This window comes from Saccopteryx bilineata, chromosome 6 (assembly GCF_036850765.1).
Source record: "Saccopteryx bilineata isolate mSacBil1 chromosome 6, mSacBil1_pri_phased_curated, whole genome shotgun sequence".
Lineage (NCBI taxonomy): Eukaryota > Metazoa > Chordata > Mammalia > Chiroptera > Emballonuridae > Saccopteryx > Saccopteryx bilineata.
In genome coordinates this window covers 203,276,033-203,298,334 of record NC_089495.1, presented here as the reverse complement: position 1 = coordinate 203,298,334, position 22,302 = coordinate 203,276,033, and the positions used below count along the sequence as shown (strand labels likewise).

At 47.9% G+C, this 22,302-nt stretch overlaps 1 protein-coding gene across 4 annotated transcripts in view; it reads left to right on the top strand.

The window, feature by feature from the left end:
- The first annotated feature begins 3,626 nt into the window (after positions 1–3,626).
- The window catches only part of RALY (RALY heterogeneous nuclear ribonucleoprotein), an 85,477-nt gene continuing 66,801 nt past the window's right edge, over positions 3,627–22,302 (top strand). For 2 of the 4 annotated variants that reach the window (XM_066236343.1, XM_066236341.1), the window contains exon 1: positions 3,628–4,069. The gene's annotated coding sequence lies outside the window, so the exon portion shown is untranslated. Of the gene's footprint in view, positions 4,070–22,302 lie in introns of all 4 variants that reach the window. The other 2 variants (XM_066236342.1, XM_066236344.1) reach the window with 2 other exon arrangements.

The following is a 22,302-nucleotide window of genomic DNA, read 5'->3' as shown; positions in this document are numbered from 1 at the left end:
GGAGGGGGTGCAGCAGACTCCTGCTTGTGCCCTACAGGGATCCACCCGGCATGTCCACCAGCGGGCGTTGCTCTGCCTATCTGGAGTGTTGCTCCACTGCAACTGGAGCCATTCTAGCGCCTGCCCCAGACAGAGGCCATGGAGCCATCCTCAGCGCCCGAGCGAACTTTGCTCCCATGGAGCCTTGGCTACGGGAGGGGAATAGAGAGATAGAGAGAGGAAGGAGAGGGGGAAGGGTAGAGAAGCAGGAGGGCGCTTCTCCTGTGTGCCCTGGCTGGGAATCAAACCTGGGACTTCCACACACACTCTACCGCTGAGGCAATGGGCCAGGGCCTGAACATGAAATCTTTATGCAATTATTTGAAAGAGAGAACTCTTTCAAATGTGGTTTACTGAGTTAAAGCAGGCCTTTGTTTCAGCCACATGTATAGAGAAATGCTGGGTAAAAGTCTTTTTTTGTGTGTGTGAGAGATAGAGGGATAGGGACAGAGAGACAGGAAAGGAGAGAGATGAGAAGCATCAATCTTTTGTTGCAGCTCCTTAGTTGTTCATTGATTGCTATCTCATATATGCCTTGATGGGGGGGGGGGACGCACTATAGCAGAGCAAGGGACCCCTTGCTCAAGCCAGTGACCTTGGGCTTCAAGCCAGTGACCATGGGGTCATTCATGTCTGTGATCCCACGCTCAAGTCAGCAACCTGACGCTCAAGCCAGATGAGCCTGCACTCAAGCTGGCGACCTCAGAATTTTGAATCTGGGTCCTCTGTGTCCCATTCCAATGCTTTATCCACTATGTCACTGCCTGGTTAGGCAAGAATGCTGGATAAAAGTCTTCAACATATCTTTTATTTAAGTAGCTGAGTTTAAAAGGAAAAAAGGGAAATCCCTAAGTGCCTGAAAATCAGAGTGATCTTAAGGCGAGAACAGTAAACTCTCAGCTGATGTTGCAGCAGCTCCTGGGGCACATCTATGGACTTTATCTATTTATATTTTGAGGAAGGGAGAGAAAGAGAGAGAGATAAGGGAGAGAGATGAGAAGCATCAACTTGTTGCATCACTTTAGTTTTTTTTAAAAGATTTTATTTATTGATTTTAGAGAGAAGATAGGATGGGGGGGCAAGGAGCGAGAAGCATCAGCTCGTAGTAGTTGCTTCTCATAGTAGTAGTTGCTTTTCATATGTGCCTTGACCGATGGGCTCAAGCAAGCCAGTGACCCCTTGCTCAAGCCAGCGACCTTGGGCTCAAGTCGGTGACTTTTGGGCTCAAGTCAGCGACCTTGGGATCACATCAGTGATCCCATGCTCAAGCCAGCAACCCTGTGCTCAAGCTAGAGAGCCTGAGCCCATGCTCAAGCCGGTGACCTCCAGGTTTCAACAGGGAATCTCAGCCTTCTGGGTCTACGCTTCATCCACTGCACCACCACTGCTCAGGCAATGACAGCACTTTCTTCCAGGGTTGCTATAAGGAATAAGTGAATCAATACATGTGAAACACTCAGAACTGTGCCAGGAACATAGCAGCAAGTGCTGATAAATGTTGGCTGTTATTATGGCCACTCACCTCATTGAAACTACAGTATAACCCACTCTGGAAAGAAGTTTGACTTTCCCCACTTCTAAACTGAGGGTGATACCACAGAATAGGGTAGTTATGATTATGACCAGTAACATAGGCAAAACAACAATAGCTAATATTTGTTATTACAATGAGCCAGATTTTATGCTGTATGAGTCAGAAATAACACTTGGCAGCAAGAAGCAAAAATCAAAAGTATCAGTGGCACAAAAATATACGGCTTTTTTTTTTCTGAAGCTGGAAACAGGGAGAGACAGTCAGACAGACTCCTGCATGCGCCCGACCGGGAGGAAAGCCCGGCGGAGGGGTGGAGAAGCAAATGGGTGCTTCTCCTGTGTGCCCTGGCCGGGAATCAAACCTGGGTCCTCCGCACGCTAGGCCGACGCTCTACCGCTGAGCCAACCAGCCAGGGCCAAAAATATACGGCTTTATCTCACATAAGAAATGTGGAGGAATTCAGGTTCTTTCTGTCCTTCTGCTGCACCATTCTTGTCAATATTTATTTTCCAGATTTCAAGATGGCTGTTGTGCCGCTGTGCCTCATGTCTCTAATCCATGCAGAGCACAGAGGTAAATGTAAAAGGCTGACAAATCCTAGCTGAGCCTGTCTCTTAAAAAAAACTTTTTTGGTTAAGTAAATAAGCAACTTCCACTTGCATTATTATTGGCCAGATCTCTTGTCACCTGCTAAGAAGCCTGGGAAATCAAGCCAGCCTTCATGGCATGGGAGGTTGTGAGCAATGTGGAGGCAGCTACAACACACAGAAAAATAAATAACAATATTAAGATATACCATAAAGAAAATGAACAAGAGGCAAACCGGAGAACATCTGCAGTGGGGATGTTAAAGGGAAAGCGTCTTCTAGGAGGTGATGTTTAGGCAGAGACCTGGGGCTTAAGAAGGAACTAGAAGTTAGAAGAGCTTGGAGAAGAAAGTTCCTGGCTTTGGTCTCAGTGTCGTCATCTCTTTAATTTGGTTTCTTTTCCTTTTGAAGCGAGACATGGAGGTCAACAAACAACAAAATGGAGCTATAACTTATGTTCTGTCAGAGCCAGTGTTCAATTCAACCTTTGCCTGGCTCTTGGGAATTCGGGCTCTCAGGTTCGAAATGGAGGGGGGGGGGAGCGATGTGAAAAATAAAGCCACGATATCACACGTCGGGTGACTAATGTAGAATTCGGACAATTCCCAGCTTCCAGGGAATTCTGTAGCTGAGGACTGAGAGCAACAATCCTCGTCAGCTCTTGGAAGACCGCTTCGTCCTGCCGTGGAGGCTGGAACATTGATTTAGGCGAGAGTTTCCGACAAGAGAAATATTCAGAAGGGAGGAGCACCACCCAAACAAATTATAAAACATTTTCTGCACCACAGAAGGGTAAAGGTACTTCATTTAACCCTCTTTTTTTTTTTTTTTTTTTTTAGGTGGGGTGGCACCTCCTCCTAGACCCACCCTCGCAGCGGCCTCTCCGCCCCGTCCCAGCCCAGGCAGCGAGGGGCGATCCTCACCCAGAGCACGCACCTGATTCTTTGAAACTGAAAACACCCGGTGCTTCTTCCTACTAGATCTTCTCCGCATCCCTACGGCACCGCTCCCCGCGGTTTGTTTGGACCCCGTCTCTCGGCCCCGCCCTTCCGGGTCCTCCTTTCTCCGGTCCCGTTTCAATCTTGCCTCCCTTCTGGGCTTCCCTTCAGCCCAGCCTCGCCCGAGCTTCCCGAGTCCACCTGTGACTCCTCCTCGGGGCCCGGTCTCCCTTTAGCCCCACCCACAGGCCCTCCTTTCAAACACGGACTCGGCTCCCGGCTGTGCGAGGCACCCACTGTCTTCCATGCTGGCCTCGTGCTCTTCTGTCCTCTGGGCTCGTCACTCCCCCAGGCCCCGCCCACCCTCGGCTTTATACTGTACGGCCTTGAGCGAGTCTCTCTCCTTGCCCTTAGCCCCGCCTCCCCAGTCCCGCCTCCTGGTGGGCCCCGCCCCGGCCCCGCCTTCCTCCTCTGCCCGCTGAAGCTCTGGACCTTTCCACAGCCAAGGCGAGGGGGTGGGAAGAGCCCATGCGCCTGGGGATCGGGGCTGTATCCCGGCGGGCCTGCGGGCTCCTGGCGTTTGTTTCACCTTATCCTTCCCTGGAGACAGAGGCGGGGCAGAAGGAGAGTCCGGGGCCCAGGCCGGAGCGGCAGGAGGGGCCAAGCTGAGGGAAGCCTCTCCGGACCTCCCTCACCCCCGCGCCCCTCAGTGGTACCGGCCGAGGGAAGGACTCGCGGCTGCGGGGCCAGGACCGCTGTCAGTGCGGCTGGGCGCGCGGCTGGCGTGGGCGCTGTTGGGGGGACAGGTTTGGGGAAAGCTGAGGGGTGGCGGCGGCTGGGGCGACTCCCGCGTGTGTGCTCGGCTCTCCCACTGCGGCCGGGTCCGCCTCCCTCGTCCCTCCCAACCCCGCACGCGCGGCGACGCCGCCTTCTTCCGCGCCGCGCTGCTTCCTCTAGACCTCCCGGCGCGGGTGAGTGGGAGCGGCGGGCGGCTCCTGGGGGTGCGTGGGGGGTGCTCCTTGTTCCTCTGCGGTCGCTCACTCTTTCGCGCGCGCCGCTGCCTATTTTTAGAAACTCTTTCTTCGGTCATTCTGGGAGTCCCGCGAGCCGGAGCAACTCCCTGCCTCCCTCCCTCCCTCCCCCCGGACTTGCCCCCACCTAGGCCCGCCGCCCCGGGTCCCCGGCCCGCCCGCGGCCGCCCCGTCCCCGCCGGACGGGCCGGGGGCCGGGGCCGGGGCCGGAGTTGGTGCGGTGGGCCGGCGCCCGCTCGGAAGTTGGAGTCTTTTGTGCTCACGCCCCGCCCCGCGAGGGGAGGAGGGGGATTGGCGGCGCGCGGGGGAGGCCTCGGGCGGGCCGTGCCGGGCCTGGCTGGGCTCGGGCCCCGGCCCCGGGCATCGGGAAGGCTCTCCCTCCCGGGCTGCGGGTGCGGGCTGCCGGAGGCGCGCCACACTGCTCCTTCCTCCTCTCCCCGGCCCGGCGCCTCCTCGGCTCCCTCTCTTGCGGGTCCTGGGCGCGGTGCACACCTTGCGCTTACGGGGGATGGACAACAGGCCCTCGAGCTAGGGCGCTGTCCCGCGCTTAACGCCGTCCCCTTCGCGGCCGAGCCTCAGTTTGTCCGTCCGTGAAATGGAGAAAAGAAAGTCGTCTGGAAGGGTATTTTCAGATTCAGGGAGGGAAACTATGTAACGTGTGAAAGAAGTGCTTAATACCAACCGGTTAAAGTGAATGGACTTGACTCTGAAACTCCACGTCTTATTTCATTGAGTGCCCACGGCGGCCTTTTGGCGTTATCTCCCTTTATACACAAGCAGAAATCAAGGTGCAGAGAGGTTAGATAATTTGTTTCAAGTTACAGTTAGTAGTCACAGAGTGTAAAGCCGTGGTGTTAGTATCTGTTTATTAGTGTGAACTTCTGTAATCTCTTTGTGCACAGGGATTTGACTTAACCCTTGGGTCACGCCGTTGAACACGATTCCGTTCTCCCAGACTCCTGGCCAAGTATACTAGGGATGAAATCCCATTCTGGGGTTACTGGAATTCCAAGGGAAAGGAGGTTATTATGAATTTTTTGCAAGTATTGCCCGTGAGAAGTTGATGGATGTAGGAGACTCCAGATCTCAAGTACACTCAAGTTCTCTGGGCTTTTGGCTCAAGGAAAACTAAGGTCCATCCTCTGTAACGTTTATGGCATGTTCCTCCGCCCAAACCTTCGGTGTTCTCTATAGTGTTTAGAAGTACAGCTCCTGGTTGGGGGCGGAGGAGCAGGAAGTGGCTTAAGCGAACTACTTCAGCTCCTTGCCCTCAAATAGGATTTTATTTCTCCCGTTTTCAGTTAAGGCCCAGAGGGATAAAAGTGAACTGAAATTAACTTTGGCAAGTGTTCTAAGTTTTCATTGTATTTGATCTACGTGTGGGAAGGGCCTAAAAACCAAGCAGGGGAGTTCCTAGGCCATATCATGAGGAGTCTTCTGATGTTTGCATTAGTTCTTTGGAGTCTGGAACTTACCCCTCCAAGGTTCTGGATTTGAGTTGCAATATGCAGGTGCAGGAAGGGGTCTCAGAGATCATCTGGTACAACTTTTCAACCTGCCCTCTTTCCCTCTCCCCTCTTCCCTTTTTTTTTTTTTACAGAAAGAAGGATAGATAGGGACAGACAGACAGGAATGGAGAGAGATGAGAAGCATCAATCATCAGTTTTCCGTTGTGACACCTTAGTTGTTCATTGATTGTTGTCTCTTATGTGCCTTGACCATGGGCCTTCAGCAGACCGGGTAACCCCTTGCTCAAGCCAGCAACCTTGGCTTTGCTTAAACCAGATGAGCCCGCACTCAAGCTGGCAACCTCAGGGTCTCGAACCTGGGTCCTCCGCTGTGTTACTGCCTGGTCAGGCCCCCCCTTCCCTTTTAATTAAAGTTTGGAAAGGGGAAGTAGGTCTAAATTCCCAGTCTGCTGTAGTGACAGAATCAGAACTAGAATTCCCAGTCTTCTGCTTCTCAGTTCAGTAATATTTTTATTTCCGCATACCTTGCCACCTTTTGAATGGCTGCTAAGTTATTGAATACTTATGCAGGCCTTAAGACCAGGAATCCTGAGTAAATGGAAATCACAGGGAAGTTCTTCAGTCTCAGCCACTCTACGAGTCTCAAGTTTAGCATTAGGGGGAGGCCAGATTTTGTATGCAGATAGGCTAGTTCCCATAAGTCACCACGTTTATTGTATAGTACTTAACAGTACTGTTCTGTAACCATTATCTGATTTTATTTCTAATCCAGTCTTGTGAGGGCGTTAGAGGTTGCACAGTTAGCATTGAGAATTGAGACACAGCAAAGTAAGGGCACTTGCCTTACTTAGATCACTGAATTAATAAGTGACAAGGACAGGACACCTGTCCTGGGCAGAGGATTTGATGTAAAATCATGAACTAAGCCTTTCACTGTGGCTCTCCGAGTCTCAGTTTTCTTATCTGAACTCTCACAGGGTTGTGTAGGGACTGTAAAAAAATGGTTGTGAAAGTGAATGGTAGTTGCCCTGGCCGGTTGGCTCAGCGGTAGAGCATCGGCCTAGCGTGCGGAGGACCCGGGTTCGATTCCCGGCCAGGGCACACAGGAGAAGCGCCCATTTGCTTCTCCACCCCTCCGCCGCGCTTTCCTCTCTGTCTCTCTCTTCCCCTCCCGCAGCCAAGGCTCCATTGGAGCAAAGATGGCCCGGGCGCTGGGGATGGCTCTGTGGCCTCTGCCTCAGGCGCTAGAGTGGCTCTGGTCGCAACATGGCGACGCCCAGGATGGGCAGAGCATCGCCCCCTGGTGGGCAGAGCGTCGCCCCTGGTGGGCGTGCCGGGTGGATCCCGGTTGGGCGCATGCGGGAGTCTGTCTGACTGTCTCCCTGTTTCCAGCTTCAGAAAAATGAAAAAATGAAGAAAAAAAAAGAAAAAAAGAAAGTGAATGGTAGTAATTGTGAGTAGTAGGAATAGTAGCTAGTATTTATTAAGTACTTAGCATGTGCCAGTCACTGGATTAGGCACTTTCAGTGGAGTATCTCATTTTTTTTTTTTTTTTCATTTTTCCGAAGCTGGAAATGGGGAGGCAGTCAGACAGACTCCCTCATGCGCCCAACCGGGATCCAACTGGTATGCCCACCAGGGGGCGATGTTCTGCCCCTCTGGGGCGTCGCTCTGTTGCATCCAGAACCATTCTAGCGCTTGAGGCAGAGGCCACAGAGCCATCCCCAGCGCCTGGGCCATCTTTTTTTTTTTTTTTTTTTGCATTTTTCTGAAGCTGGAAACAGGGAGAGACAGTCAGACAGACTCCCGCACGCACCCGACCGGGATCCACCCGGCACGCCCACCAGGGACGATGCTCTGCCCACCAGGGGGCGATGCTCTGCCCATCCTGGGCGTCGCCATGTTGCGACCAGAGCCACTCTAGCGCCTGAGGAAGAGGCCACAGAGCCATCCCCAGCGCCCGGGCCATCTTTGCTCCAATGGAGCCTTGGCTGCGGGAGGGGAAGAGAGAGACAGAGAGGAAGGCGCGGCAGAGGGGTGGAGAAGCAAATGGGCGCTTCTCCTGTGTGCCCTGGCCGGGAATCGAACCCAGGTCCTCCACACGCTAGGCCGACGCTCTACCGCTGAGCCAACCAACCAGGGCCGCCTGGGCCATCTTTTGCTCCAATGGAGCCTTGGCTGTGGGAGGGGAAGAGAGAGACAGAGAGGAAGGAGAGGGGGAGGGGTGGAGAAGCAGATGGGCGCTTCTCCTGTGTGCCCTGGCCGGGAATCGAACCCGGGACTCCTGCACGCCAGGCTGACACTCTACCACTGAGCCAACCGGCCAGGGCCTGGAGTATCTCATTTAATCCTTAGAGAACTGTATGAATTAGGTATTATTATTATCCCTGTTTTATAGAAGAAGAAATAGGCTTAGAGAGGTTACATCACTTTCTCAGAGTCACACAGTTGATAAGTGCAGACAGTATAACATTAAAACTGGTGTGCTTTATTTTGTGAAAATATACCTAAGATAAAATTTACCAGTTTAACCATTAAAATTTTTTTCATTTATTGATTTTTAGAGAGAAAGAAACATCAATTTATTGTTCCACTTATTTATGCATCCATTAGTTAATTCTTTTTTTTAAGCATTTTAATTTTATTTATTCATTTATTTTGTGACAGAGACAGGGAGAGTCAGAGAGAGGGACACACAGGAAGGGAGAGAGATGAGAAGCATCAAATCTTTGTTGCATCATCTTAGTTGTTCATTGATTGCTTTCTTGTATGTGCCTTGACCGGAGGGGGGTCGGCTATAGCAGACTGTGTGAGCCAGCGACCTTGGGCTCAAGCTGGTGAGCCTTGCTCAGACCAGATGAGCCTGCACTCAAGCTGGCCACCTCGGGGTCTTGAACCTGGGTCCTCCGCATCCCAGTTTGACACTCTATCCACTGTGCCACCACCTGGTCAGGCCATTAGTTAATTCTTGTATGTGTCCTGACTAGGGATTGAACCTGCAATCTTGATGTATTAGGACAACGCTGTAACCAACCGAACTACTTGCCAGGGCTAATTTCAACCATTTTAAAATGTGCAGTTCTGTGGCAGTAAGTACATCCACGTTGAAGTGCAAGCATTGCCACTATCCATCTAAATTTTTCATCTTTCCCAATTGAAACTGTACCCATTAAACGGTAACTCCTTGATCCCCTCTACCCTAGTCCCTGGCACCACTGTTCTATTTTGTGTTTATGAATTTGTTCCAGGTATCTCGTGTAAGTGGAGTCATACAGTATTTGCCTTTTTTGTGATTGGCAAAGCTGGCACTCTTAGTGCTGCTTCCTTTAACCTCATGGTGCTCTGTAAATGCAAAATTATGATTAGTTCGAATCTGTAGTAGGGTGTGGCATGCAGCCCCAGATTGAGAACCCTTGATTAAGCTTTCTCCTCTTCTCCCTGCTCTGTGGATTGAAGTTTCTTATCACTGAAGCCTTTTCAAGATCTCTTCTCAGCCCTTCTAATCTTCCAGAGACCCACCCTTGAAGTAGAACCCAGAGAACCCTCTACCCTCGCCTTGCTTGCACCTACCTTTCTGACTATCCGGCCGGCAGTGATCCTGACTAGCAGTGCAATGATAGCAGATCAGAACTACTCAGGACAATTCAATGGATTACCTTTATCAAATGCTCTCTTTTTGTGCTTCCCTCTTTTCATAAAGGCACAAGAGGGATGTTTTGGGGTTCCTAGAAGGTGTTTATGGATCCTCATAACTTGCTGGCGGTTAAGATGGTGTTAAATGCTGTATTTTAACCTCTCAATATTCTGTTTCTCTGTCTGTGTACTTGGAGTGGGATATGGTGTATATGTTTGTGAAATTGAAATTTTGTCCTGATACCAACTCTGTGTGTGAAGTGTTCTGGATATGGGTAATGTAGACTGACCTGTGGTGGCGCAGTGGATAAAGCATTGACCTGGAATGCTGAGGATGCATTTATTTCAGAGTTAAGTCCAATCTCTCCCCCGTTGCAACCATCTTGAATAAACCCTAGGCTTGCCTGGTCAAGGCACATATGGGAGTTGATGCTTCCTACTTTTCCCCCCTTCTCTCTCTTTCTCTCTCTCTCTCTAAAATGAATAAAGTCTTAAAAATAAATAGATAGAGATGGGTAATAAGACAGCAAACAGATTCAAGCATGTTGAGCTTTCCTCATGAGAGCGTGGAGTGGGCAAGTCAAGGTGGGACAGGAGTCCGGAGATCTGCTCTGCTCTAGTCTTCTGGTCAGGTGGCAAAGGTCCAGGCTTAGTTATCTGAATAATGAGAGAATATAATGACTAGATGACTCCAAGGGTCCTTTCTAGCAATAATATTTTAGGATTCTAGATGATAATTTAGACAGAACACCTCTTGGGGAGGTATTTTCTTTCCCTCTCCCTCTCCCCCTCCCCCTTCCTCTCTCCCCTTCTCTCTTTCCCTCCCTTTCCTTTTCTCTTAGGCAATAGTAGGGGGTTAAGGGTGGAGATAGAGTTTTCACATGAGTGTCTATAAAAACCTAGTTTTACTCCTTTTTAGATTCATGTATAAAAGGTACAGCTAGAGGGGAGAAGATGACAGCAGTCATGCTATGCTAGCCTGCTGTTCCACAGCTGTCCCCTGGATACTGTAAGGATACTGTAGGTCCGTGGTGGGGTACAGCTCATAGACTCCCAGGACTAGAGAGGGAGGGGAGGGGGGGCAGTGAGGAAATTGTGAGCCTAGTCATGAACCCAGGCCCATTTTATCTGGTCCTTGCTACTAACTCAGTGTGTGGGCTTGGCAAAGCTCCTTTTCTTCTTTGGCCTGTTTCTCCATGAAATCTGGGAGGTCCAAAATGTGGGGACTGAGAACAAAAAAGGATTGAAGGTTTCTTTCTAGTCACTTTCACCTCTTAAGTGAATAGAGTCAGGCATCTGCCAAGAGTCATTGTTAGTTATCTTTTCTGACTGTTTCTGTAACTCTTACTTTTTCTTCTGAGTTTTAGTGTCTTTCTGTCACTTCATAATGACCTTCATGTGCTGTACCTCCCTGGAGAGGGGAGAAATGATAGGATATTATCCCTAGATTCTAATCTACATCCCAAAAGAGCCATTTAGGCTGTCTGCTGCCCTGTTCTCTATGCTGGGGTAGGGGTGGAGAGTTTGTGGTTGAATACTCAGGTTTTCTGAGGCCCAGACACATGTATTTGGAGGACTTCCCTGACGAAGGTGCAAATCTGGCCATTCTCCCAACAGGCCCATTGCAGTTAAACGGCGGGGAATAGCATTCAGTGGGCTTTTATTTATTTATTTATTTATTTATTTTATTTTTTACAAACACACAGGAACGGAGAGAGATGAGAAGCATCAATCATCAGTTTTTCATTGCGCGTTGCAACATCTTAGTTGTTCATTGATTGCTTTCTCATATGTGCCTTGATCGCGGGCCTTCAGCAGACCGAGTAACCCCTTGCTGGAGCCAGCGACCTTGGGTTCAAGCTGGTGGGCTCTTCCTCAAACCAGATGAGCCTGCACTCAAGCTGGCGACCTCGGGGTCTTGAACCCAGGTCCTCTGCATCCCAGTCCGACGCTCTATCCACTGTGCCACTGCCTGGTCAGGCTCAGTGGGCTTTTGATACTTGCCAGACTCATATTAATTGCAGTTACCTAATACTCTCTAGGATCTCAGCCTTTCTGTCTGTAAAACAAGGAGGTTGGAGTAGATAATCTTTTTTTTTTTTTTTTTTACAGAGACAGAGAGAGGGATAGACAGGGACAGAGAGAGATGAGAAGTATCAATTATTAGTTTTTTGTTGCGACACCTTAGTTGTTCATTGATTGCTTTCTCATACGTGCCTTGACCGTGGGCCTTCAGCAGACCAAGTAACTCCTTGTTCGAGCCAGTGACCTTGGGTCCAAGCTGGTGAGCTTTGCTCAAACCAGATGAGTCCGCGCTCAAGCTGGCGACCTCAGGGTCTTGAACCTGGGTCCTCTGCATCCCAGTCCGACACTCTGTCCACTGTGCCACTTCCTGGTCAGGCTGGAGTAGATAATCTTGAATGATTTTTTTACCTCTCAGCAGACTGAATTTCTGGTTTTATGGAAATGACTTAAAAATTCATTTCTGGAAGGAGAAAGGGCTTTGCAAGAGCATTGAGAGATCTCAGAAGGTTAAATTCTGGGTTCGCAGATACCTTTCAGTGTATCAACAGATGGATATTGCTTTTTAGAATGGACAGGTGTTGAAAAATTGCTTGTGAGATGAATTTTTCAAATTGTAAACTTGGAGCTGTTGTCCCATGGGACAAACTTGGGGTCCAAGACAGTGAAAAATTACAATATGTAGCAAACTGTTTAAAACCATATAATAAAGAGAAAATAACACTATAAAGATTTCCAATCAGCACTAGGACTGGAAAAACACTAGACCAGAAATTTGCATTTCCTTAGAGCTTTATGAGAGATAACTGTACTGGGGTTACCTGGCCCTTGAAATGCCATCTGTAGAGACTGAATACACCTTCTGTTTGTTAGGGTAAGAATCATTGCTTTATTCTAAGTAAGCGTTCTCTTTTAGAAGTCCAGGTTTAGAAACTTAATGTTATTGGCTAGGTTTTCTTCATTCCAGAGGCGTTTACCTGGTATTTTGCTGTTTATTTTATTAAGCCTAGTTAAAGGTACTGTTGTCTATCTGTTGGTCTAGTTTCCTTTGTAATTCTTCGTGCTAGTGGGAAAGCAAGCTGAGCAGTAGCTTCAGAAGCATCATTTCCATAACTCATTATTTGTGTCGGTCTGGGTTTCCTTTCTGGAAGGGACGATCATGCTGCACTGAGAAGTCAAATGTTCCCCGCTTGTGTAGACCGTTTTAAAGCTTCAGGACTTTGTTCCTGCAGAGAGCTGTAAGCTGGCAGTGAGGGATGGTGCTGTCAATCTAGTAATGATAGCTGTGCCTGAATCAGTTGAATACAAGAATATCTTTTCTTCAGACCTTAAAGACTCGCCCTAAATTGATTTTCACATCAATTAAAGTCAATTCTTACTAAAATTAGGGTTTTAGGTAGATTTACCGTGCTAAGTAGGTTGCCTACCTGCTGTAATATGATTACGCTGGGGAAATCCAACTGCTTTTCATTCCTAAGCTCAGCCGTCATTCATCCGGGAATCTGGAGCACCTACTATGTGCTTTCCTTATGGAGAACGTAAAAACTAAGGAAGTTATTCCTGCCACAGATTCTTTTCTTTTTCTTTTTTCTTTCTTTTTTTTAAATTTATTTATTTTTTACAGAGACAGTGAGTCAGAGAGAGGGATAGACAGACAGGAACGGAGAGAGATGAGAAGCATCAATCATTAGTTTTTCTTTCTTTTTTTTTTTTCTGAAGCTGGAAACAGGGAGAGACAGTCAGACAGACTCCTGCATGCGCCCGACTGGGATCCACCCGGCACGCCCACCAGGGGCGATGCTCTGCCGCTACCAGAGCCACTCTAGCGCCTGGGGCAGAGGCCAAGGAGCCATCCCCAGCGCCCGGGCCATCTTTGCTCCAATGGAGCCTCGCTGCGGGAGGGGAAGAGAGAGACAGAGAGGAAGGAGGGGTGGAGGGGTGGAGAAGCAAATGGGCGCTTCTCCTATGTGCCCTGGCTGGGAATCGAACTCAGGTCCCCCGCACGCCAGGCCGATGCTCTACTGCTGAGCCAACTGGCCAGGGCATCATTAGTTTTTCATTGCGTGTTGCAACACCTTAGTTGTTCATGGATTGCTTTCTCATATGTGCCTTGACCGCGGGCCTTCAGCAGACCGAGTAACCCCTTGCTGGAGCCAGCGATCTTGAGTTCAAGCTGGTGGGCTTTTTGCTCAAACCAGATGAGCCCACGCTCAAGCTGGTGACCTCGGGGTCTCGAACCCGGGTCCTCTGCATCCCAGTCCGACGCTCTATCCACTGCGCCACCGCCTGGTCAAGCTCTTTTTGTTTTTTTTATTTTTTATTTTAGAGAGAGAGAAGTGGAGGGGAGGAGCAGAAAGCATCAATTCCTAATATATCCTTTGACCAGGCAAGCTCAGGGTTTCGAACCAGTGACCTCAGTGTTCCAGGTTGCCACTTGATCCACTGCGCCACCACAGGTCAGGCCATGAGTTATTTTCTGTCTTGAGAGGAAGACAGCTAAGTCTAAGAGATCCTAGTTGCTTCTTAACCCTTCTGCCCTGGCCCAGATATTTTGGTTGAGGGTTCTGACTGGAAATAGCCAAATTGATGGATATATGACTGGGCAAGGAGAACTGTTTCGATTTATTTTTGGCTTTCCCTCCCTCGCTCCCTTCCTCTTGCTTGTTACCCAGACATTAGCCTCTGTCACTGAGATGTCTGGCACCCAGTGTATGGACTCAGGACCGTCAGGGTAGGGGCAGCATCCAGGTCCCTTCAGGTTGGGTGCCCACACATTTGCCTCGTGCTTTCACTGTTCTCCTGTCAGTTCTCTGGCTGACTTAAGAAACGTTTGATGTTGTCTACTTCTTATTTAGGAATGAAGAAAGTGGAATTTTATATTGGATCATTTTAAGTTTTATTGTACTCAGTTTTGAAATAAAATAGCTATTTTGCTTGCAAGTGGAATTGTCTGTGTGTGTGTGTGTATGAGAGAGAGAGAGAGAGACAGAAAGGGAGAGAGATGAGAAACATCAATTCACAATTGCATCACTTTAGTTTTGTTTGTTTTTTTTTTAAGATTTTATTGATTCATTATAGGGAGGGGAGGGGGGGAGGAGCAGGAAGCATCAACTCCCATATGTGCCTTGACCAGGCAAGCCCAGGGTTTTGAACCAGAGACCTCAGCGTTTCCAGGTTGACGCTTTATCCACTGTGCCATCACAGGTCAGGCACTTTAGTTTTTCATTGATTGCTTCTCATACGTACCTTGACCAGGGGGCTCAAGCCAAGCCAGTGATGACCCATTGCTCAAGCCAGCGACCTTGGGCTTCAAGCCAGTAACCCCAGGATCATGTTGATGATCTCATGCTCAAGCCTGTGACCTTGGGGTTTCGAACCTTGGATTTCAGTGTCCCCGATTAATGTTCTTTCCACTGTGCCACCACCAGTCAGGCACAAGTGGAATTATTTGAGGGGTGGTTTCTGGCTTCTGATCAATTTTTGACTTATGTGATTAAATTGTTGTTCTTGAAGTCCTCGGCCACTGTCCGCCAGCCTTCTTTGAACATTTTGCAGCATGGAGCCTTAGGACATTGAGGGAATATTGAATTTACCTTGATCTTGAAAGGTTCTTCCACTTCCCTTTTTGCTACCCTCAAAAAGGAAATGTTAATTTTGGATGCCATATTGTGTTCATGTTTTCTTCCCACAATTTAGCAATGCCTGTGAGGTCTGGAAAAGAGGAAGTATGCGGGGGAACAAATAAGGTCAGGGACAGTATTGAAATCAGTTGGCTAAACTGTACGGAGCACACTGCGTGCCTTCCTTTCAGCTGTGAGGAATATGAATGTCTAAAGCATATTCTCGCCTTCAGGAAACCTGTGGACTTTGGGGAGATTAGATAATCATGAAGATGAGGTTAATAATAAGGCATTTTGATGTGGAGAGCTTGGTCCAGAAGCCTAGATCAGAGGATGTAATTTATATGTAAAGAATCCACGAGTCATTTGTCAGAGGTAATAGTTAAATGGCAGAGAGTTTTCCGTAGAAGGAGACCTCTCTGGGCTGGAGTGATCGTGAAGAGGGCTCTGAACCAGCTTCCGGGACTGGAAGAACAATGATGGAAGCATTTATACACGGCAATCATGGAGCCAAAAGACTTAGGCACACTGTTCAGGGGGAATAAGAAGTGAGTGTTCTGACCCTCATAGTCATAGGGTAGGTGTGTGTTCAGTTCAGAAGTTATTGCCAAACAGTCTTCAAAGGCCTCCTGGATCATACTCTCATCAGCTGGGCTCCATCCACATCCTTGGCAACACTTAGCATTGTCATTTTTTTTTCATTTTAATTTTTTTTTTTTTTTTTCACTTTTCTGAAGCTGGAAACAGGGAGAGACAGTCAGACAGACTCCCGCATGCGCCCGACCGGGATCCACCCGGCACGCCCACCAGGGGCGACGCTCTGCCCACCAGGGGGCGATGCTCTGCCCATCCTGGGCGTCGCCATGTTGCGACCAGAGCCACTCTAGCGCCTGAGGAAGAGGCCACAGAGCCATCCCCAGCGCCCGGGCCATCTTTGCTCCAATGGAGCCTTGGCTGCGGGAGGGGAAGAGAGAGACAGAGAGGAAAGCGCGGCGGAGGGGTGGAGAAGCAAATGGGCGCTTCTCCTGTGTGCCCTGGCCGGGAATCGAACCCGGGTCCTCCGCACACTAGGCCGACGCTCTACCGCTGAGCCAACCGGCCAGGGCTTTTTTTCATTTTAAGTAAGCCATTCTGGTTGGTGTATATATGGATTTTCAGGTAGTAGTACCGTAAAAGGGTAAAGTGATTGGGAATTTCAACAAATTGCTTCATTTGTTGGGGGTGTGGTTTGCAGGTAACATTTATGGAGGAGTATTTGAGGTGGGCCTTGTAGGATAAGCATAGTGCCTGTGTATTATCTAGGACCATCCCAATTTCTATATTCTGTCTGGACTGTGTTTATAAATTATGACACAGCAATATTTCTGTGTCCGGTGGTCTTCCAGTCTAACCAGAAGCAACACCCAGATATGTTTTCTCAGTTGCTGTGCTTCTCTCTTACCTCCGCTTTTTCCGGGGAAGTATGTTCACAGGAGATTTAGATGGCGGAGATGCAGAGAGGACATTCTGTGCAATGAGAACAACTTGAGCAGAAACACAGATGAGTGATTAGACGACATGTTCCTGCTAATGAGCAGAGGGGGCGATTGTGGCCCGTACTTTGGGGGTGGGTGATGCCTTCTCATAGCCTCCTGGAGCAGGTGGAAAAGGTCGTACCGTTCTGGAGCTAACTTATATTTAAACTGGATAGAATTTGAGAATGAGTTTGCCTATAATTACATCATTTCAAGGGAGAGATTAATCCAGCACACAATCATACTTGAAGTGTGTCAAAAGAGAGTTTGTCTTCTTTTAAAATGGAAGAGGAGGGAGGAGAATGCCAAAATCTAACGAGCTTAGTCTTTTAGTGCTCATCTGTTACTTGTATATTTGCTCAGGGAAAAATTGCCATTTCTTTGTCAGCTTTATCCTGCCGTGTGGACTCTAGCTGGGTGTTTATTTTCTGTAGTTTTACCAAAATCACTTTGAAAGCTGGCATGAATATTGATCATGTCTTAGAGCCTTCTTTCTTCGTTCTGTCAGCAAATGTTAGAAAATGTACCTTACATTACCTGGTTGGGGGAAATAAGGTGGCCCTTCCTGCTCCCGGAGAGTGGCACTTTCATGTTAAACATTAGTCAGCTCCTGGTCCTGTCTGTCAGGGCCTGGGGTGTTGGTCAGGAGAGATTGGGGGTGTTAGAGCTGCCATTCATCAGAGGATACTTAGGCCTTTTGTTGAGGATACCAGACAAGTACTTGGTTAAAAGTCTGACCTAGGTTCTAGACCTAACTCTGCCTTTCACATTAATAATAGCTACCATGAATTGGAGCCTACTGTGTGAAGATACCATATTTAGTACCTTGTGTTCATATTAATAGAGCTGTAGACTGATGGATACTATGTATTAAGTCCTCTTTGTGTGTGTGTGTATAGAAATTTTTTTTTTTGAGGGAAGATGGTGAGACAGATTTCCGCATGCCCTCCTACTAGGATCCACCCAGTAACCCCCATTGGGAGCCGATGCTCGAATCAACCAAGCTATTTTTAGTGCCTGAGGCTGATGCACTGGGACCAACCAAGCTATGCTCAGTGTCCAGGCTGATGCTCGAACCATTCGAGCCACTGACTGTGGGAGGGAACGAGAAGCAGATGGTCTACTTCTCTTGTGTGCCCTGACTAGAAATCAAACCCAGGACATCCATACACCTGGCTGATGCTTTATCCACTGAACCGCTGGCCAGGGCCAGAAATTTATATATATATATATGAATTTATATAAATATCATTAACAGCCTGACCAGGTGGTGACACAGTGGATAGAGCATTGGCCTGGGATGCAGAGGACCCGGGCTCAAAACCCTGAGGTTCCCAGCTTGAGCACGGGCTCATCCGGCCTGAGTGCAGGCTCACCAGCTTGAGCGCAGGGTCACTGGCTTGATTGTGGGATCATAGACATGACTCAATGGTCGCTGGCTTGAACAAGGTGTCACTGGCTTGGCTGGAGCCCTCTGGTCAAGGCACATGGGAGAAAGCAATCAGTGTACAACTAAGGTGTTGCACAAAAGTTGATGCTTCTCATCTCTCTCCCTTTCTGTCTGTCTCTCTTTCTGTCTCTGTCTCTCTCATTTAAAAAAAAAGGAATATATCATTAACATATTTATATATAAAATTCTGTTATATATAAATATATATTCCTATATTATATATGTTCACAAAAGTTAGGGGATATTTCAAAATGAATATGAAGTGATAAAAAAGCATTTGATAGTTTATTAAACAAGAACATCAGAAAAGCAAATGACAAGTCAAAGAAAGTTGTTCAGTTATGCAAATGAGATGCAAAACTTTTATTTCATTGGTGAACATGCACTAGACAAAAGGTTGAAAGTACTGGAGTATCTGCATGGTCCCTGATCCCCTAATTTTTGTAAGCAGTGTATATAGGTTTATATAGAAATATATTACATCTATAAGTTTATAATATGTATATAAATCTTATAAATATATGTAAACCATATATAAATCTTTATATAGGCAGTCCCTGGGTTATGAAAAAGGTAGGTTCTGTAGGTTTGAAATGTTTCAGTATTTATATGCACAGGAAGGTAAAAATAAATACTATGTCAAGACAAACATCTAAGTTGCATTTAATAGGTAAATGTACCTGTTCCAACTTAAGACAAACCTGCCTGACCAGGCAGTGGAGCAGTGGATAGTGCATCGGCCTGGGATGCTGAGGACCCATGTATGAAGCCCCAAGATCGCCAGCTTGAGCAAGGGGTCACTCCCTCTGCTATAGCACCCCGGTCCAGGCACATATGAGAAAACAATCAATGATCAAGTAAGGTGCCTCAACAAAGATTTGATGCTTCTCATCTCTCTTCCCTTTCTGTCTGTCTTTCTGTCCTTATCTGCCCTTCCCTCTCTCTGTTGGCTCTCCCCTTCTCTCACCAAAACAAACAAACAAATAAACAAACAAACAAAAAAACCCCAAAACTATAGAACCTATCTTGTTTGTAGCCCCGGGACTGCCCATATATTAAAAAAAAAAAAAAATCGCCTGACTAGGCGGTGGCGCAGTGGATAGAGCGTTGGACTGGGATGCCGAGGACCCAGGTTCAAGACCCTGAGGTCACCAGCTTGAGCGTGGGCTCATCTGGTTTGAGCAAAAGCTCACCAGCTTGGACCCAAGGTCACTGGCTTGAGCAAGGGGTTACTCGGTCGGCTGAGGGCCTGCGGTCAAGGCACATATGAGAAAGCAGTCAGTGAACAACTAAGGTCGCAATGTGCAACGAAAAACTAATGATTGATGCTTCTCATCTCTCTCTGTTCCTGTCTGTCTGTTCCCATCTATGACTCTGTAAAAAAAAAAAAAATCATGTTCAGTCTCACCTCAACCCTAAGAAGTCCTGTTGATCCTTATATAGATGGGAAACATGAGACATGGAGGTTAAGAAATATTCCAATACCCTGTGTAGGTAGAGCGCAGAGCGCATTCCTAGCAGCTGTGGCTGATGCGATGCTGTAAGAACACTCCAGCACCTGAAACCCTTCTAGGCACACCCAGGAGGGAGCTCTCCCGCTATAAGGAAGTGACTCAGCACTAACCAGGTAGCTCCCTGATCTTTTCAGCCTTTGGCTTTGAAGAACACGCTGTAATACCCTATAGGCTGAACCTGTGTATATTAGCTAGCTTACTTCCTGAATAAATAGGATCTGCGTCACTGAACCTGGTCCCCGGAGTCGGGTCTTTGCATCTTCGTCGTCCTTACCCCCGGTGGGCCTTGTCCACAACCCTGGCCAGGTAGCTCAGTTGGAGTGTTGTCCCAGTGTGCCAAGATTGCCAGTTTGATCCTTATTTAGGGCACAGACGAGAATTAACCAGTGAATGCATGAATAGGTGGAGCAACAAGTTGATGTTTCTCTCCCTCCTTCCTTCCCTTCTCCATTCTCTCCCTCCCTTCTTCCCTCCCTCCCTTCTTTCCTCCCTCCCTCCCTCCATTCCTCCTTTCTACTCTTCTACCTTTCCATCCTTCTTTTCTAAAAGCAATCAGTAAATACAATAGAATCTTATAAAAATTAATTTTTTTAAAGAAGTCACACTCTTAGTAAATGGAATTGCCAGGATTTAAACCTAACCATTTCTTCTTTATTTTTAATAGGAAAAATTTCCAACATACACAAAGTAGGCAGAACAGGTTAATGAACCATGATGCACCCATCACCCAGCTTCAACAGTTCACAATCTTTTTTCATTTATACCCCTACCTACTTCTCATCCTGTGCTTTGAAGAAAATCTCAGCTATCATTTTTTTGTTTTTGTTTTTTTGTATTTTTCTGAAGCTGGAAACGGGGAGAGACAGTCAGACAGACTCCTGCATGCGCCCGACCGGGATCCACCCGGCACGCCCACCAGGGGCGAAGCTCTGCCCACCAGGGGGCGATGCTCTGCCCCTCTGGGGCGTCGCTCTGCCACGACCAGAGCCACTCTAGCGCCTGGGGCAGAGGCCAAGGAGCCATCCCCAGCACCCGGGCCATCTTTGCTCCAGTAGAGCCTTGGCTGCGAGAGGGGAAGAGAGAGACAGAGAGGAAGGAGGGGGTGGGGGTGGAGAAGCAAATGGGCGCTTCTCCTGTGTGCCCTGGCCGGGAATCGAACCCGGGTCCCCCGCACGCCAGGCCAAGGCTCTACCGCTGAGCCAACCAGCCAGGGCCTATCATTTTATCTTTAAATATTTTGCAATGGGGTCCTGGCCAGTTTGCTCAGTGGTAGAGCGTCGGCATGGCGTGCAGGAGTCCCGGGTTCGATTCCCGGTCAGGGCACACAGGAGAAGAGCCCATCTGCTTCACCCCTCCCACTCTCCTTCCTCTTTGTCTCTCTCTTCCCCTCCTGCAGCCAAGGCTCCACTGGAGCAAAGTTGGGCCGGGCGCTGGGGATGGCTCTGTGGCCTCTGCCTCAGGCGCTAGAATGGCTCTGATTGCAACAGAGCAACACCCCAGCTGGGCAGAGCATCGCCCCCCTGGTGGGCATGCCGGGTGGATCCCGGTTGGGCACATGCGGGAGTCTGTCTGACTGCCTCCCTGTTTCCAACTTTAGAAAAATACAAAAAAAAAAAAAATATATATATATATTTTGCAATGTATTTCTAAAAGATTACTAAAATACAGAACCACAATACCATGATCACACCTTATAAAACTTAACAATTCCTTAATATAATTAAAATCCAGATTGTGTTTAAATTTTCAGTTGTCTCATAAATGTCACAATCTTATTTTTACAGTTTGATTAGGATTCATTTATAGTTTACACATTGTAATTGGTCCTTAGGTCTTTTAAATTTGTTAATTTATAAGTTCATTCCCCCCTGCTTTTTATTTATTGAAGGAAATGGTGGTTTTTTCTGTAGCGTTTTTCCTATTCTGAATTTTGCTCATTGCGTCTCTGGGGGTGTTAATGTTTCCCTACCCTCCGTGTTTCCTGAAAATTGCTGGTTGTGTCTAGAGGGCAGTGTTTTATCATTTCACGGGCCTCCACATAAATAGCCATTATTTGTATTTTGCAGAAGAGAGAATGCCTGAGAAAGACTGAGTGACATGCCAAAGGCCTCACAGCAGCCTTGGGTTCAACACGGACCTTGTCTCCAAGGTGCTTTCCTTTTCCACTTACCTATTCTGTGGGCTTGGACAAATCATTTTAGCAAGAGAGAGAGAGACAAGGACAGACAGTCAGGGAGGGAGAGAGATGAGAAGCATCAACTCAGTTGTGGCACTTTAATTGTTCATTGATTGCTTTCTCATATGTGCCTTGACTGATGGGCTCCAGCTAAGCCAGTGACCCCTTGCTCAAGCCAGAGACCAGGGGGTCATGTCTATGATCCCACGCTCAAGCTGGTGAGCACGCACTCAAGCCGGTGACCTTGGGGTTTTGAATCTGGGTCTTCAGTGTCCCAGGACAATGCTCTTTCCACTGCACTACTGCTTGGTCAGGCTATTTTAAGTTTTCTGGGCTTTGGGTGTTTTTGTTGTGTACACTGAGAGCTCTTACAGGAGTAGTATTCTCTGTGTCTATGACCATTTGAGTGCCTACCATGTGATGGCATGGTCCTGGAAGCTGTGGGTGATACTCATATAAATAAGACTGACTGTCTTCAAGGAGCATATTGTTAGGCAGGACTGGGATCATACCCTGTTTCAGACATGGAGCCTGTTTTGGCCATAATGAGACTATTTTTCTTTTTAATTTTAATTTTAATTTTTTATTTTATTTTATTTTATTTTTTTTAGACAGAAGGAGAGATAGGGATAGATAGGGACAGATAGACAGGAACGGAGAGAGATGAGAAGCATCAATCATTAGTTTTTTGTTGCGACATCTTAGTTGTTCACTGATTGCTTTCTCATATGTGCTTTGACCGTGGGGCTACAGCAGACCGAGTAACCCCTTGCTC